The 14,970-nt window shown below is 44.5% G+C and overlaps 1 protein-coding gene and 1 long non-coding RNA gene across 5 annotated transcripts in view; one reads left to right on the top strand and one right to left on the bottom strand.

The window, feature by feature from the left end:
* Positions 1-14,970, bottom strand: part of SLC14A2 (solute carrier family 14 member 2) — a 422,069-nt gene that overhangs the window by 148,032 nt on the left and 259,067 nt on the right. The window lies entirely within an intron of this gene.
* The window catches only part of LOC109451449 (uncharacterized), a 34,832-nt gene continuing 33,227 nt past the window's right edge, over positions 13,366-14,970 (top strand). Inside the window, exon 1 of the long non-coding RNA XR_012498756.2 lies at positions 13,366-13,575. This is a non-coding gene — a long non-coding RNA (uncharacterized LOC109451449). The remainder of the gene's footprint in view (positions 13,576-14,970) is intronic.

Raw genomic sequence — 14,970 nt, 5'->3', positions numbered from 1 at the left:
AAGTTATTTCCTAAATTTTAATAGAAAACCAGAAAGAAATGCAATTTTAAATTCTTAAATCAGTCATTCAAATGGTGTTAATCTCGTTCTTAGTACTGTTGAGACAGGTTAGTTAACATGTTGTTAGGTAGACAGGAAGTTCCCCGGTAAAATAAACAAAAGGCAGCCGTGTCCTGTGTCCTGAAATTTCAGGTTCTGAAATAACTCCTTCATTCCAGGACAAAATGTAACAGCACCTTGAGGTTAATAAATTATCTTGTAAAATTCCTTTTGCCGGACAAACGGAACAGATCTGATACGTAAGAATGGGTTTCTTAATCCCTTTAGGGTGGGCAAACAGAACAAACCTGGCAGACGAATTCCATTAGAAGGCGCAGGTTCCCTCCTGCAAACAGGCAAGGAAAGATATAAAAATAAGAGCCTTTTTGTCCCATGTGGGGCATCCCATTCGGGAACCTCCTCCCTCCTCGTTTACAGCTCCTCGCCTCTCCTTGGTCCGTGCTTCCATTTTTGGGTTTCACGAGACACCATCCCGGCACTCACAGAAAATCTTCTAAATCACTATGTAGATGTATTGTTCCAGGCACTGTGATGGATACGAAGTGTATGTTCAAGGCACGCCCACTGACCTGGAACCCCAGTTCTCTACCAGGTGATCTGTCAACAATCACATGTAGAACGCTCATATTTTTGGAGGGAGTTTTGAGGTTTTATTTCGAGCTTTACAGCTGGTAGGGACTCAATGCCTATCTGGTAATGGATGGGCTTTACTTCTGCAACCACCATGTCTCAATTATCCACACAAGTGGAGGAAGTAGTGCTGAGCAGAGTCCAGCAGGATTGAATGGCTTATTCCAAGATTACATTTAAAAACACTGTTTTCGTCTCCATGGACATATGAAATATGGTTCCTACCCTTTGGGAAATTAAACGAAGCGGCATACACAAGGCATGTCCTTTGACCCACAGAGCTCTGAGCACCCATAGGTGTGGTTTCCTGTGCGTGAAGGTAGCAATAGCTGCTACCTCCTATCCATGTATGCAAAAGTCTGCTAAAGCCCAGAGGAGCTGGGCGAGTAGCTTGATGCTACTGCCAGGTGCCTGGCAGCAGCAGCCTGTTAGTTCCTAGCTCAGGACTCCATCTGACTCAGGCTTTACTCAGAGGCCTCACCTTAGAGGAGAACCCAAGGTGCTCTCAGCGCCCCAGGTCCCAGAGCAAGGGTGTGGTCGGATCTCTCTGAACCTTTAGATTAATTTCTTAGAGTCATTAGCCAGAAGATACTTGGCTTGGCACCTTTTTGAATGTCAAGTGCTCAGGTTGTGGTTTATAAACTCTCTTCACCTCCTTTGTCTTGACCTCTGTCCTCTTATTCCAATTAGTTCTCTGCCAGGAACTGTTCTCCAGCTAACAGCTCACAGCGAATGATGTGTCTGGGATTCCCCCTGGAGGATGAGCGAGTAAGGTATGTGTATGTGTGCTCTCACGTGCTCACGTGTGGGCAAGGGGGTGTGGAAGTGGGAGAGGATGATCCAAGATCAAAATAACACTGGGGACTCTGTGAATGGGCAGATAATTTCCCCTGAGGGTCGTGCCCAGCCTCAGACCATTCCATCTACTACAAGAAGTGATCAACTGGAACTCTGCCTGGTTCAGGGGTAGCTCATCTGCAAGGGAGATTTTTTTAGTCTGTGCCCCTTTCTTGACTTTGTGGATTTCATTTCATTTATACATGGATTCAGTTGCTTGTTAGCGTGTTCTGCTGTGCTTCCCTAAGGATATAACTCTGTAGATGGACGACATTTTTTATATTATTCTTAGCTTTTTGGAGAAGACTTTTTAACAATTATTCCTCCTGGTATTATTGTAGTTTCCAATTACAATGTGGGGATACTCTCGCACACTGCTATTTTGTAAATGGATGTATATGCTTATTGTTAATTGATTCCCCAAACAGTCCCCAAAATTTGCATTTAGATTGTGTATTATACTGCTTGCATGCCACTGGGTTGGCCCCCTGCCAAGCTGGGGCTCTTAGCTTACCAGAAGCATGGTGGACATATCTCATTTCCCTGACACCTGTGCAGCTTGCCTGCCCTTGACTTTGCTCTCCAGGGAGAAGGAGGTAAGGTGGCACTCTATTGAAGAGGTGCCTAAAAACCTGAGATCCGCCTGTTTTATTCTCCTAAGAAAAGGACTAGAAAATAATTTCAACTCTCGTCCCCTAGACTATCCATCTTGTTGTGAAAACACAGAGGAAGGTGAGCTCTGGTCACAATGTCTTAATCCCTTGGCTCTCAGTGGCTGAGTTCAGAACTATTCCTCGAAGCTCTTCCTGGGGCCCCAGGAAGTTAGAGTCGTTTCCTCTGGGTTCTCTCTGTCATTACTGGATCCCAGAAATTAAAGTGCTGTTGTACTTACTAATATGTCTATTTTACCTTCAGACTGTAAGTGTGGGCTGGGATCTTTTCTTCTTACCAGTGATTGGTAGTCTAGAACTATACTTGACAGTTGCTAAATAGATTGAATAAATGAACAAATGAACAAATACAAATGCTGTCATAGTGGAGTTATGCTGGCATTTAACAATAGGTACATGCACACAATGGATGTGTAATCTTTTAAAATAAATAGTATCTTTTTTTTTTTTTAAATCACAGTATTTAATAAAGTATGAAAGCTAAAGTGTATAGCACATGGTGAACAGGATCCAATTTGTATCAGCTATGAAATGAGATGGAATCTCTCAAAGATGTCTCAGAAATGCTGTAATAAACCAGAGCTGTGATCTATGCTTTGGCAGGTAAGAGCTCTTTTAAAGCATGGGATTGCAATTGGGGAAATATATTATGCATCTTATTCCTTATTCTGTATGCTAGAGTAGAAAGCAGATTGAATCTAGATGTTGTGCTTATTATTAATAATAATTATTATTATTATTTTAGAGTTAAGAAATCTAACTGAAGCTGCCAGTTAAGATACAGTATGAATTTGGATATTCCAGTATAATGATCTTCTACAACAGTTGCAGTGAAGCATATTATTCTTACAGCAGCTGTCCTGTTGAGCAAGCTGCTTGTTTTCTAACTGTTCTCTGCAACCAGTGAACTTCCATTTTTTTGCACCCCTGTGAACCTGACTAATATTCCCCTCCAGGGAAAAGAGGGATTAAAGACTTCAGTAAACTGCCCCAAATCCCAAAGGTAGAATGTCAGGTATCAGTCAACAGGCGAGAAAGCTCCAGGAGGAAGGTCAGGATATGGAGTTCTTCGAGTTCCAGGATTTACCATGCCTAGCCAAGAACTGGTGGCCTTCCTCACCTCTGGGTCAGACTGACCCTGGACATGATAAAGCCCATTAGAAGAAGCTCATTCCACACGTTGGACAGCAGCATGAATGTTCATGTAATGTTAGTCTGAGGTTTAATGCCACAATTAAAAGAATAATAAACTTTCCTGCTGAGAAGTCTTTTGGCTCCCCAGACCCTTTAATTCCCATCAGAAAATGGCATGCCACTTCCAGGGGTTCCCCACACAAGGGTTACCCACACGCAGCTGCTTGGGAGACTTGAAGGCCTAATTATCTATTGGGAGAGGCAAGGCTGAGGTCAGTCTGATTGGGGCAAGGGCCTGCCCTCTGGGCAGATATTGGAATGTCTCGGAATCCCAGCCAAACCAAATCAGCCAGGGCTGTGTCTCATGAGAAGTTACTTGGGGAGGTCATTTGGTCCACCCTGCTGCTGACTCAGGCGGCCTGCCCCAAGCTAACTAGAGTCAGACGAATTCGTGGGAAAGGCTCTGTCATCACCATCAAGTCCATCAAATAGAGCTGGTCTCTGAGCCCACTCTGTCCTGTGGTGAGCTGTCTGCTTCTCTCCAAATGATAAGTTCCAAGAGAGCAGGAACTCTGCCTGTCTTGCTCACCTCCGTGCCCCTCTGCCAGATCATAGACGACATGCCGTGAGGACAGTGGAGAGAGAGGAGAGCCTCCCAGTCTGTAATGCACTCCCCCTTCTTTTCTAGATACCCCCATCTTTCAAGGCTTGACTCACGTTCTATGCACCCCTCTGTGAAGCTTTCTCTGCTCACTACAGCCCTCCATGATCTCTTTCTTTTCAGAGCCCCATGTCCCTTGGTGCCCCCAACACTAATTTAACCTCCATGATTCATCTTGGAGCTCCCAGAGCCACGGACTCTGTCTTACATTTCTCCTGTCTTTACTTTGCAGCATTGAGCACAAGGTCTTTCACACGACAGAAACTCAATAAATAGCAGAAACCTATAACCCTAAAGTAGGAAAGGACCTTCAAGATTAACTAGCTCAGCAGGTTTCTAATATTTCATGTTTAAAAGCAAAGGGAACAATTTGTGCTTTTGAAATGAACTATTATGGAGTCTTCCCCCACCCCCCAACCCGTGTGAAAGAGATAAGAAACGAACTTCCTCAATTGAGGAGCATAGAGAGGGTTGGAAATCCTGTCTCTGATCTTTCTCCCCCCAACTCTGCACCCTGAGGTAGTCTTTGAAAATCACTGATCTGTTCAGAGCCTTCATTTACAAATGAGGACACCGAGGGCCAGAGAAATAAAGTGACCTTGCCAGGATCACACTTATTTTAGTGGCAAACTTGGGAGGAGAATGAAGGTTAAGGTTTCCAAAGTATTGCCCCAGTGACCTTTCCAGTTTTAAATATTGCCTAGCTTTCGACTGAAAGAAAGAAAAGAAAGAAGGAAGGAAGGAAGGAAGGAAAATAGTGGACAGAGGGAAAGGAAATAAATAAAAAAATGGAAATTCACTACTAATGGATGAGTTTAATTTAATGTTCTCCTCTCTGATCCCAGCATCAACACAGCCTTACACCTGGTATAGTAGACCCCCCATGCCCCAAAAGTCCAAGTATTAAGTTTCATAAAGACAATCTTCCGAAAGGGGATTTAGGGGGAAATATCAGTGGTTAACTCAATTACTTATGTTAAGATCTCACACTCCCTATCAGCTTTGACTTTTGATAATGAGGAATTCCTACAGTTACCAGGGCGGTGTGGGTGTGTGAGGCTGCTCATTCTTAGATTACCTTACAGGAGAGGAATGCAGAACACGCCCGGCTTTATTTCCAAGAACAGTCTGTCTGAAGTCCTTCTTTCTCTGGGTCCCATTTCCTGTGACGTGCAGTGTTTCCGCCCTCATGACCTCCCCTGCTTGTGGCTTTGCCCAGGCCTGGCCCTCACAAGCCCCATGTGTGTGCCATCCATGGGGGCTGGGGTGGGGGTGGAGCTGTGGAGAGCACCTGAGTGTTGCCTGGGATGTTCTTGCTTCATCTCTTCCTCTGTTCTCCCTCTGGATTTGGTTTCTACTCCATCTCCCAGTCTACTTCATAAGGCAACAGAAGCTCAGAAAGACGAAAGGAACCTCCCAAGGCCAACCTGGCTAGTTAGTATTCATCAAGCTTCATACCCAGGTCTTTGGATACCAAATATACACTCTGTCCACACTCTCCATAATCGCTCCTTAAAATTGATTTTGACTCAGTGATGCTACAGTTAGGATGATGAGGCAGTTACTTTAAAAATCATCATATCCAGAATCTGTAGTTGTATCAAGAGTACTTGAAAATTCTTCCATTTTCAATCAATCATTCACTCATCAAATGTTTATTGACAAATTGCTTAGTGCCAGGCACTGTTGTGGTGGTGGGCACACAGCACAGGTACTTTAACACAGCTGTGAATGGAGTGCTAATCTTGTTCAGCCAACAGGCCCCCCTCAACCTATCCTGGGTGAAAGCTGCCATGACGCTTAATGGGGTTCTTATTGTTTTCTCATTGGGTTTCAAGGGAATCACTGAATCTGATGCTTGAATGTCTATTTTTGATAAATTGGGGAACAGAGGAAAGAAGGTAATCATAATGGGTAGAATAAATGCATTTATTAATATATCAATGAATATTTTAATGGATATTAATGGAGATATTAGTAGCCACCCCAGTGCTATGTAAGCAATAGGGTGTTTGCAATAGTTATTTCATGGGTGGGTTCCCACCTAATCTCGAGGTCATGGGTTGGACTTTATTCATCTTTATATTTCTCATAGAATCTATCCTTGTACGTCATAGATGTGCAATAACATTTTGCAGTAACACCTGCTGATTCATCAGTACACCTCCCAGTATTACCATTTGCTCAACAAATAATATAGGAATGTCCACCTTAGACCTCTCCCCAAAGCACTTTGCTAATTTGGCAAGCTCACTGACAAGGCCAGATTTATATTTTATCAATATAGATATTTACCTCCCTGGTATCATCTTTGGGGGAAATTGTTTTTTCCACCTGTGGCTGATGCTATTGGTCTGATTAGAACCAACTTGTTAAATTGTAGAGCTGACACTAGTTGCTGTAGGGTGGAAGAGGTAGAATGCTTATCCAACAAGCGACACAAAGGGTTACAGTTTTTCGCCATTCCAGGCAGACCACTGGCTGTGTTGGCTAGAGAACGGGGTGGAGATCTTCTCTTAGTCTATAGGGTCCCCATGGAAATTGGGCCCACCCTCAGCTATTCAAGAGAGAAACTTCTTCCATCCTGGGTCTGAGTAGGTATAGTGAGAGTGGCACAGACCAGATGAGTGTCTCATGCTCTCAGACCACCCCAGAGAGATGCCTTTGTGTCTGTCCTCACTGTACACATATGACTCGTTGAGAATGCTCAGCCATCTGGGGCCAGGCAATCCAGGCCCAAGGCACCCATCAATTCTCTACATATATGTAAGTAAGATCTAAACACTTTTACCCTTCAATCTTTATATTTGGGGCTAAACTCAAAGTGCTGTTATTATAATTAAATGTACTTAAATTTTGTATAGCACTCAAATACAAAGTTGACTATGGGCCCTAACTAATCTAGAGGATGGTGGTGTGATGCAAAGAAAGGCTGTATCATTACACAATGGTATTATAAAATATGCGTTGTCTGTGGTGTGCATTCCCCCCTATGCCCCTTTAGCTTATCAAAACAATGATGCTGGAAATTTCTTTATCAGACTGTTAGTGATTAAGGCTTAAAGTGAAGATTCTTCTGGGAAAAAGAACATAATGATTTATGTTTCTACTGGGGGTGTGGGGGAGGAAATGACAGGTCTGAAAGTTTTTCCTAGAGCAGGTTTGGACGCAGAGACACACAGAGAAAGTTAGAAGTAAAGGTTGGGAGAGGGGTGGTATATAAGATCAGGACGAGCCTCAGATAGGGACCATGTGTTTGCGAAGAGCTGGGCCACTAACCTCTACAATGGCCTCAGCAGGCCCTTGAATAACATTTCGTTCAACAGTATTTCATTATCACATTGATGAAATACTATAGGTACTTAACTCTTGTTTATATCAATTAGCCTATGGCAAGATTTCGCTTCAAGTTGCAGAACCTATCAATGACGTTAAGGGAAGACTAACTATATACTCTCAGGATATCACTTCACTGTGCAGCCATAGACTAGCGTAGCCATCACTGGGCACCTCTCCAGTGGGGCACGCAGGCTAATGGTGTCCCCAGGACTTATCTACACTGAAGCTTGGTCAGCAGAGGCCTTCAAAGAAGCACAGGCTCTGATCACAGCCCAGAGTACACAGGCCCTTGGCAATGGATTTACCCAAAAGTTACTGTCAGAAAAGTACTTGAAAGCATTCTGAATGAGACATTGGCCCTCAATGTTGAGAAATGATGTCTGGGAATTCCGTTCTGCCACCCCACCCTTCCAGCCCTCCACTCGCTCCAGTAATGGCCTTGTGATCTCATCCTTTGAGACAAATTTTGAAGGCAGAGTGAGCCTGATGTATGTAAATCTTGTGCCCGAGCCAGACTCTCCCAGAGAGGCTGCCCTGAAGAAAATCTATTGCCCTAATCAATTACCAAACTTCCAAATGAAATAGATTGTTCTCTCTTGCTGGAAGACTATCAAGCCGTCATTTTTCTTGGTAATGAGCAATAGTGCAGAGGGGGAATTGCATTTTCTCCGTGGCACTGGACAAAGGGTTCCAGTAAGCAGGGCCTGGCCAGGAAAGCTCGAAGTTACCTGCCAAAATGATGGAAAGGTGTCTGGAAACCTCTCTCACTCCTAAACTGCACTCCAACAAATTTCCCTTGACTGGTAAGGATCAGGCAGTTTGCTCAGAGTGGGGGGTATAAAATAAGAAAGGACCCTTCCCCCTGACTGGGGAATCTCCCCATCTGGCTTTGCTTCCCTCTTTCCCGCTCTCTCCATAGTGGTCCAGTTCACCCCAATTCCCGAGCTATACCTGACGAGGCAAGAACGCATATGGGAAACTTGCCTTCATTATCTGATAAAAGTGGAATTAATCTGGTGCCCAGGAACAGTCCATGGGCACTGGTACATAGTCTCCAAGAATTTCTCTTTCCCCTGAACTGTGCTCCTTACATACATCTGGGCTCCTACCTTGGTTTACCTACCCAGCCTTCTAATGCTCCTTTGGAGTTGGAACAGCATCTGAAACTTTAGTCTTCTTCGCTGGGCTTTTGTTAAGCTCTCCCCCTGAGAGCTGAGAGCCGATTTTTCTACCTTCCTCTTCCTATGAGCAAACTGATGACTCAGTGCCTTCACGCCACAACCTACCTGTCTTCAAACACTGGGCATCCCCTGGGCATTTCCCACAGTGGTGCTCTGCCTACCAAACTCAACACTCTGATATTCAGACAGAGGTCTGACCCCTGTGTGATCGCGTCACACCTCTTGAAATCTATAGTCTTCTTCCAAGGCAGTATTCTTTTATAAGAGATCCCTTCCTGGGGGCAGGAATTGACACAAATGGAAGAATTTTTACGGGAAGAAGTTGGGACACTTGGATTAGTCTTCCCTTCCTTTCCTACCTACTTCCAACTTCCTTCTCCTCAAGGACATATAACTGAGATGCCAGATTGTCCTGGAAGCTCCTCCTAGTTTTGGCACTTACCTACCTTTTCTGGTGCTCACGTTTTGGATAGAGAGACGTACAGATATTTAACAGAGAAACATGAACCACTGTGATCGGGCAATAATAAAGATGTGTATAATGGGCCGTGGGAGCGAACCCAGGAAGGGGGTTACTGATTCTCCTTGGAATAGGGCATGGCACCAGGATATTGTAAAGAAAATATTTGAAGTGGACCTTAAAAGAGGGATAAGAATTGACTTGGTGCACAAAGGTCTTCCAGGGAAAAGTTACCGTGAAAGGATCCACTGCTTGTGAGTGATAGATGACAGTCTGAAAAGAGTTTTTAAATTGCTATATAAATCCCAGAGTTTCAGAGATCCACTGCCCCAAATACAGTTTCTGTCCCATAGAAGCTACATCCTAATTGAGAAAAGTTCCTCACACAATAAACAGTTAACCAAGAACATAAGGCTATACATTATAAAGTGCTACTCTGGATATAAACAAGTGCCAACGATGTGTCAAGTGCCAAAATGGCCCAGCTAATGCTCCCCGTGAAGGCCAGAAAATGAGCGAATGACCCAGTAAATGATTGAAGGGAAGTTAATACATGAAGTAGGAATAGGGGCCATGCTACTGTCTGTAAAATCATACAGTGTGGGTGGCTGTCTTCTTGGCCTCTGCCCTGCAGAGGACTCTACTGCATTTCCAGGAGAGAACAGGGGAAAAAAGTCTTATTAAAAATAACAGACTTTGTGTACATGTGTGTGAGTGAGCGTGTGTCCAAAGAAATGTCTGAAAGGGCAGTTAGCTCTGAGCATGGGCTGGTGGGGAAGTGTCCTGAATCCAAAATGGGGGGAACGGCCTTTGCAAATGCCAGTGGAAAGGCTGCCTTGCTGCGCAAGAAGGATGAGAACAAGCTAGCGAGCTGTCAGCTCTGTAAATAAGTTTCTCTTTCGACTTTGGGGCGTCCTTTGGCTGTTTTGAGAGGGGCTTTAGGCATCTTGATGCCTCTTTCTTAGAGGGGCAGACATCTGAGTGTGGGGAGTGTGGCTAAATGCTCCTTCATTCTGCAGCTGGTTGGAGCCCTGATCTGGCTCCCTCTTGGAGCCAGGACCTTGACCGGCAGGCTGTTGTGAGATTCTATGAAAGAGGGGGCTAGGCTGCTCTCTTGTGGGCATGGCAACCTGCTTCTGCACTCCATTGGTGCCCAGGTCTTGGGGGAGGGGGCAGCTCCCTGCCTCCACTGGCAGGAGCAGCATGAAGGGGCCTGGGATTGTGGGTGAGCTTGGTCATGAGTTCCACTCATTTTCCTCTAAGGACAGCTGTGGGGCACTGGATAAACCATTGGGATCAGGATTCAAATTCCAACGCTATGCTCTTCATGATCTTAAGGAATTTACTTAATCTCACAGAGACTTCTATCTCTTCCCTCTAACATGGGAATTTTAACAACTACCGTAAACTGCAGAATGTGTCAGCTTTAAAGGTGAGAGTAATTGTAATCAACACTTGATATTCTATAAGAAGCCTTCAAAAATGTTATCTTCCATGCACCCCAATTTTACAGAAAAGAACCCTGCAGCTCAGAACGGTTAAGTCTCACCAAAGTCACCCATCAAAGACAGGAGTAAGGTGGGAACTTAGGAAGTATAACCAGGAAGTGAGGGAGAAATGCTCTGGGCTCAGCTCTACCCTGAACCAGCTGTGGGATTTTGGACAACCTCGCCTCTCAGGCTTTCGGTTACGTCTCTGTTAAGTGAAGGACAGGTCTGGTCCTCTGTAAGGCCTCCTCCAGTTCTGCTATTAAAGAAGCATCATTCATTTCTCTGTACAGCAGAGCCCAGCCCATGACCCACAATTCTCTGTATTCCAGGAGAAGCAACTGCACGGGTTCCCAAGTCAGACAGCTCTACAAAGAGAATTTATCTCAACAGAACTTCTCAAAGGTTTTGGGCCTTGACAACTCCTTTGTGAACAATCTAAGGAGGCGGGGTGAGGACCCACAGAGAAACAGATTGACAATACAAGGGGACCTGGCCTTCGTAGTCTTAACTTTTCCATTCTAATTTTTTTTTTTTTTCCTTTTCTGTCCCCTCGATGACCTGAAATGCAGTCACAATCTTCTCTTGCCTTTCCTGTAAATATCTTTTCCTCTTCTTTTAAACCTTGATTTTCATGCCACTATTTAACCCACTACAGCTTGGAATAAAGCAAAACCATAGTACACACTGATTCCTGACTGAGAGTAGCACTGCTGGGTGTATGAATAGGCCAGTTTGCTAGCCGTAGGAAGGCTCTGTGGAGGCCATTGGGGTTTTGATGGAGAGAAGAAGGGCGGGCTTTCTGAGTGAGCAGAAAGTGAAGGGCAGGGTAGCGGAGGCTGATGGGAACAAGGCTTGTGGGAGACTTGAAGCCGGTGGCCTCAGCTAGTATATGAGTCAGAGCTGGGAGGAGAACACAGCAGGGCCCAGGGGTGGGAGAGGTTCTGCCACAGTCTGAGGCCCTGCTGGAAGGCTGACAGACCTTCCTTTGTTGGGAGTTGGAGGAGGTGGGTGTGTCTCCCTCTATTTTCCCAAGAAGGTGATTTTTCTGTTCTCTGTTTGGCCCTCCCCACCCCCAATTCGGCTGAGAGAAACCCAGCAGAGAACTGACTGTGGTGAAGGCAAGTGGCCCTGTCACACAGGCCAGTTGGCTCCTTGAGAAGAAAATGAGAGAAGAGGCAAAGCTAGGCTTTGCATCCCGCCTCCTGTGAAACACGTAGGTGGATCTGTACATAAACATCGGCTCATACAAATAAACCAAACCTGGCCAAAAATAACAGAAAAGGCAACAGATGCTTCCAATTAAAATGTCAGCATCTCCCAAGAAGCCGCGTTCTCACATGGTGTGGGTGCTGGGGGCCGAGGACTACTGGAAGGGACCACATATGGAAATCTGTTTGCATTATACCACGTCCCAGATGCCACGTAAGACACTGCCCTGACCTTGCAATTAACACGTTGGCTGTTTCTGGGGTGCTGTATGTGGATGCAGGGAAAAATCAGGGAGTTGTGAGACAGAGTGATTATTCCCACTGTGTCCTGTAAGAAGCGAGGGACCCAGGAGCAGTCTCAGGGAGTATCACCCTGTACGCATCCTCGCCTCCATTTTTCTTTTCTCTTTGCCTCCATTTCCTGGGATTCTTCAATGTTGTTATAAAAGGCTATCAGTTTACAGGAGTAACAGGAAATCTTAGTGGGGAAAAGGCTGCCAGAAGGATGCATATGGGGGAACAAAATGGTCAATCTCCCTCCTGTGCCTTAGTGATGATGGTGGGGGGTCTTACGACACTGGACACACCCTGAAGTAGGCAAGGAACACATGGGTGGTAGCTTCCCCCAGCCCACTGCTCTCCTAAATCCTTAATAAAATTATTCCTTTCTAATTGCCTTTCCTGTTGACTGGCAGTGGTTCTCATTCCCCTGTCTTCCCAGAGTAGCTCTGTTTTGTTTTGTTTTTCTCCAAACACTTTCTAGCCTCAACTGGGTAACAACTAAGGAAACCAATGAAAGAGGCAAGGAAACAGCAGAGAACAGGAAGGAAACAAACATTCTTTTTTTCCAAAATGTCACCATTTCCTTGAGCCAACAGGGAGTATATGTTTGAAAGGGTACCTTACTCTAAAACATGAAGTCTCCTTCTAATTATTTTTATTATCATCACTATTCTTAGAAAAGCCACATTTTATAGCTCAAGGTCCAACTAGGGTAATGTCCACAGACGGAAGAACAATAGAGAAATGAACGCACTGAATCCTCATTTGCACCTTCTGTAGGGAAAGGTGATCATTTGTTGGGTTGAATAATCTCCTGCATCTAGTTGATACTATAGGCCAGTGCTGCTAAGCCTGGGTACACACTGGGTAGGGCAAGATGTGAAACTCAAATATTTTTATGTGAATGCAAACACATTTTCATTTCTTAATGGTCACTCGTACTAGCCAGATAAGAGAAAGGCCTATTCACATAAAACAAACAAATGATTAGTTTTGAAAACAGCAGCTTAAACAGGACGTTAATTAGCAGCCATAGAGATGGGAAGGTCCTGGATGGAAACAATTACGCAGACCAACCCACAGTATGGCTACAATGTGCCATGGTGTGCATCCCTCACCATATGGCTGCAGTCTGGTGAGCGGCTCGTTGGTAATTCATTACCATATCGCTTAGAACTCAGGAGTGGATGGTTTACGATTAGCCAATTCATTACGCTATTCTTGATACCTCAAGAGGACCCTGAGGGCTTGCCTCTCCCGTTGTGTTATTTTAAAGACATATGACAGGGCAGGAACAGACCTCCCTTTCCCAGCTGCCTCAAAGTACTGTTTGCTGGAAAGTTTGCTGGAATCAAGATAGAATCTTTCAAAAGAAAATAAACAAGCAAAAAAATCCCCGCAGTCATGAACTGTAGCCACAGCTGGAACCATTGGAACATTCCAGGACATAAAAACAAAGATTTCCTCCTCCTTCCCTTCCATCCTACTGAGGACACATCAGCCAACCTGTGAGTACATTTTAGTTACAGCAAGAGCGTGATCGGAGAGAAATAAACACTAACCATCATTAGACCAGGATGCAGGAAGCTGTGGTTCTCACAGAACTGTATTACCAACTTTGGGTAAGTGCTTGATCCTCGATCCTTCACTTCAGAACCCTGCAAAATGGACACGGTCCTCTCCTGTGTTACCCATTTCCCAGTGGTATGTGGAGCATCATGAGAGAAGGGTTTTTGATGGGGAAATCCATGGATTATTCTGAATACATGAGGCTGATTACACTGCATCAGATTATCAGGTGAGCTATCAGAGAAATTTATTTTCAAATCATTAGCACAAGTGGGCCAGGAAGAAAGGGGCACAACCTCTCTCATTGGATCTACTACCAATGGGTTCTGCCTGCCCAGTGCTGTAATTTAGCATTTTAACTCGAGTTGCCAAAAAAAAAGTGTATGGGACTTTGTGTAACAGAAAAAGTGGAGATGAAATTGAGAACTAAGGGGAATGCATCTCACAGGGAACTTAACATAGTAGCAGGAATACCTAGGGAGTCAGAAGAACATTAAAACAGGAGGGTTACAGGGACAAACAACCCAAAAATACAAGGAACGGAAAAGGGATGGAGGATACACAAGAACCAGACATTGAGTTAGTTACATGAATGTGATTTGCTAAGCATTTGTCTGGGAAGAAATGTGGCCCTGTAGAAGGAAGTCCCTTAGTGAGTACAGAGCACAAGGTAATCTCATATTGGTTAATGTGTGTAATATGGAGACACCCCTCATAGAGCTTGTTTCCTGAAATCCACTGCAGCCCATCCTCCAATCCTATAAAACTTATAGGTTATAGGCATAAGTAATAATCCCAGGCCAAGACAAAGGTCCCAATATCCTAAAAACATATACAACACTATCGTATGTCCCAAACACTACCACACCCCTGCGTCATAATTATGACCTAAAAGAAGCACGCTTGCCACAATCAGCAGTGATTACACATTTAATTGGCTCTAATTTTGTTTCTTCTTAGAATTTTGAGGAGCTTTGGGGAAGGCTTTCCATGGCCTAGCTCCCGGGTAAAAGCCATCCAAGGAACTTTAAAACCATGCCTTCGGCTCCTTGTGGTAAATGTCCCTGTAGCAAGCATGAAGGCATTAAAAAAGGAAAAGGTTTTATTGATCATTCGTTAAAAAACCAAAACCCAGGTCCTTCTCAGAATCTTGTGGGTTTAAGGAAGTACTGCATTGGAAACCCAGAGACCTGGGCCTGAGTTCTGGGTCTCACTCTGATTCCTGGGGCAACCTCGAGAGTCTTAGGCCTCATCTACAAAATGAGTGTGAAGTACACTGTTATGACATTGGTGAGATCATCTTTAAGCAAATGTTTCTGAGCATAGCCTTACATATCTGAGGGACTGCCGAGATCCAGAGCTGTGTCCTTGCCTTATGGATGTTGCAGAATGCATTTGGGTACTTTTCAGCTCCATCACTCTAGCATCCCTTCCATGATTCAGTATTA

The sequence above is a fragment of the Rhinolophus sinicus genome, chromosome 4 (assembly GCF_057876585.1).
Source record: "Rhinolophus sinicus isolate RSI-liver-muscle chromosome 4, RSI-T2T, whole genome shotgun sequence".
Taxonomy (NCBI): Eukaryota; Metazoa; Chordata; class Mammalia; order Chiroptera; family Rhinolophidae; genus Rhinolophus; species Rhinolophus sinicus.
Note: the sequence above shows the minus strand (reverse complement) of the source record. Positions and strands in the feature narration are given on the sequence as shown.